This window comes from Mizuhopecten yessoensis, unplaced genomic scaffold (genome assembly GCF_002113885.1).
Source record: "Mizuhopecten yessoensis strain PY_sf001 unplaced genomic scaffold, ASM211388v2 scaffold7837, whole genome shotgun sequence".
Classification (NCBI taxonomy): domain Eukaryota; kingdom Metazoa; phylum Mollusca; class Bivalvia; order Pectinida; family Pectinidae; genus Mizuhopecten; species Mizuhopecten yessoensis.
The window spans coordinates 212,994-217,305 of NW_018407247.1; positions in this window are offsets into that span (position 1 = coordinate 212,994).

The following is a 4,312-nucleotide window of genomic DNA, read 5'->3' on the forward strand; positions in this document are numbered from 1 at the left end:
ATTATATCATGTCACCAGCGTACATATTATATAAAAATAATTTTATCATGTCACTAACGTACAGGTTATATAAAAATAATTATATCATGTCACTAACGTACAGGGTATATACAATAATTATATCATGTCACCAGCGTACATATTATATAAAAATAATTTTATCATGTCACTAACGTACAGGTTATGTAAAAATAATTATAGCATGTCACTAATGTGCATGGTATATAAAATAATTATACATTTGTATCACGTCACTAACGTACAGGATGTATAAAAAAATTTGTATCATGTCACTAACGTACAGGGTATGTAAAAAATAATTATGTCATTTCACTAATGTACAGGGTATATATATATATATAAATAATAATATCACGTCACTTACGCACAGTTTTTTTCTTTCTTTTTTTTCTTTTATATCATGTCACTAACGTAAGGGGTATATACAAATAATTAAATAATGTCAGTATGGTACATGGTATGGAAAAATAATTATACATTTGTATCGTGTTACTAACGTTCAGGGTATGTACAAATAATTATATCATGTCACAAACGTACAGGGTATATAAAATAATTATATCATGTCACAAACGTACAGGGTATTTGAATATAATTACATCCTGTCCCTAACGTACAGAGTATATACAAATAATTATATCATGTCACAAACGTAAAGGGTATATAAAAATAATTATATCATTTCACTAACGTACAGGGTATATAATGTAATTATATCATGTCACTAACATACAGAGTATATACAAAATAAATATTTTGTCACTAACGCACAGGGTATGTAACAATAATTATACATGTGTATCATGTCACTAACGTACAGGGTATGTAAAACTAATTATACATTTGTGTCATGTCACTAACGTACAGGGTATGTACAAAAAATTATATCATGTCACTAACGTACACAGTATACACAAATACTTATACAATGTCACTAACGTAGAGGGTAAAAACGATAACGATATCATGTCACTAACGTACAGGGTAAAACAAATTTGTTTCATGTCAATAAAGTCCAGAGTATATACAATAAGTATATCATGTCACTAATGTTTAGTGTATACAAAATAATTAAATTATGTCACTAACGTACAGGGTATGTAAAAATAATTATATAATGTCACTAATGTACAGGGTATATAAAAATAATAATATCACGTCACTAACGTAGAGGGTATATAAAAAAAAATATCATGTCACTAACGTAAAGGGTATGTAAAAAAAAATATCATGTCACTAACGTACAGGGTATAAAAATAATTATATCATGTCATTAACGTACAAGGAATATCAAAAATAATTATATCATTTCACTAACGTATGGGGTATATTCAAATAATTAAACATTCGTATCAGATCCCTGACTTACAGGGTATGTACAAATAATTATACAATATCACTAACGTATAGGGTATGTAAAAATAATCATATCATGTCACTAACGTACGGGGTATATGGGAATAATTATACATTTGTATCATGTCCCTAACATACAGCGTATGTACAAATAATTATACAATATCACTAAAGTAAAGGGTATGTAAAAATAATAATATCATGTCACTAATATAAAGGGTATATAAAAATAATAATATCACGTCACTAACGTAGAGGGTATGTAAAAATAACAATTAAATGATGTCACTAACGTAAAGGGTATGTACAAAAAAATATCATGTCACTAACGTACAGGGTATAAAAATAATTATATCATGTCATTAACGTACAGGGAATATCAAAAATAATTATGTCATTTCACTAAGGTACAGGGTATATAAAATAATTATACATTTGTATCATGTCACTAACGTACAAGATGTATAAAAAAATTTGTATCATGTCACTAGCGTACAGGGTACATATAAATAATTGTATCATGTCACTAACGTACAGGGTATATAAAATAATTATAACATGTCACTAACGTACAGGGTATATACAAAAAACTATATCATGTCACTAACATACAGGGTATGTACAAATAATTATATCATGTCACTAAGGCACAGGGAATATAAAATAATTATATCATGTCACTAACGTACAGGGTATAAACAAAATTATATCATGTCACTAACGTACAGGGTATATACAAATAATTGTATCATGTCACTAACGTACAGAGTATGTAAAAATAATTATACATTTGTATCATGTCACTAACGTAAGAGGTATGTACAAATAATTGTATCATGTCACTAACGTACAGAGTATGTAAAAATAATTATACATTTGTATCATGTCACTAACGTAAGGGGTATGTACAAATAATTGTATCATGTCACTAACGTAAAGGGAAAATAAAATAATTATATCATGTCACTAACGTACAGTGTTTATGAAATAATTATATCATGTCACTAACGTACAGGGTATATACAATAATTATATAATGTCTCTAATGTATAGGGTATGTAAAAAATAATTATATCTTTTCATTAACGTACAGGGTATGTAAAAATAATTATATCATGTCACTAACGTACAAAGTATTTAAAAATAATTATATCATGTCACTAACGTACAGGGTATATAAAAATAACTATATCATTTTACTAACGTACAGGGTATATAAAATATGTATTTAATGTCACTAATGTACAGGGTACATGTATATAAAATATTATATCATGTCACTAACGTACAAGGTATTTAAAAGTAATTATATCCTGTCACAAACGTTCATGTACAGAGTATATCAAATAATTATACATTTGTATCATGTCCCTTACGTACAGGGCATATACAAATAATTGTATCATGTCCCTAACGTACAGGGTATATACAAATATTATATCATGTCACTTACGTACAGGGTATATACAAATAATTGTATCATTGTCACTAACGTACAGGTTATATACAATAATTATATCATGTCACCAGCGTACATGGTATATAAAAATAACTATATAATTTCACTAACGTACAGGGTATATAAAATAAGTATTTAATGTCACTAATGTCAGGGTACATGTATATAATATTATATCATGTCTATAACGTACAAGGTATGTAAAAATAATTATATCCTGTCACTAACGTACATGAACAGAGTATATAAAATAATTATTCATTTGTATCATGTCCCTAACGTACAGGGTATATACAAATAATTGTATCATTGTCACTAACGTACAGGTTATATACAATAATTATACCATGTCACCAGCGTAAATATCATATAATTTTTTTTTATACATTTGTATCATGTCATTAACTTACAGGGTATATAAACATATTATATCATGTCACTTACGTACATGGTATATACAAATAATTGTATCATTGTCACTAACGTACAAGTTATATACAATAATTATATCATGTCACCAGCGTACATATCATATAAAAATAATTATACATTTGTATCATGTCACTATCGTACAGGGTATAACAAATAATTATATCATGTCACTAACGTACAGGGTATATACAAATAAATATATCATGTCACTAACGTACATGTACAGAGTATATAAAAATAATTTTATCATGTCACTAACGTACAGGGTATATACAAATAATTGTAATATGTCACTATCGTACAGGGTATAAAAAATAATTATATCATGTCACTCACGTACAGGTTATATAAAAATAATTTTATCATGTCACTAACGTACAGGGTATGTATTTTTTTTTATTTTTTTATATATTTTCATTAACGTACAGGGTTTGTAAAAATAATTATATCATGTCACTAACGTACAGGGTATATAAAAATAGATATATCATTTCATTAACGTACAGGGTATATAAAATAAGTATATAATGTCACTAACGTACAGGCTACATATATATAAAATATGATTTCATGTCACTAACGTACAGGGTATATGAAAATAATTGTAACATGTCACTAACATACAGGGTATATACAATTATTATATCATTTCACCAGCCTACATATTCTATAAAAATAATTATACATTTGTATCATGTTCTTAACGTACAGGGAATATAAAAATAATTTACATTTGTATCATGTCCGTAATGTTCAGGGTATGTACAAATAATTATACAATATCACTAACGAAGAGGGTATGTAAAAATAATAATATCAAGTCACTAACGTATAGGGTATATAAAATAATTATACATTTGTATCATGTCACTAACGTACAGGATATAAAAAACAATTATATCATGTCACTAACGTACAGGGTATGTAAAAATAATTATATAATGTCACTAAAGTAAAGTGTATGTAAAAATAATAATATCATGTCACTAACATAAAGGTTATATAAAAATAATAATATCACGTCACTAACGTAGAGGGTATGTA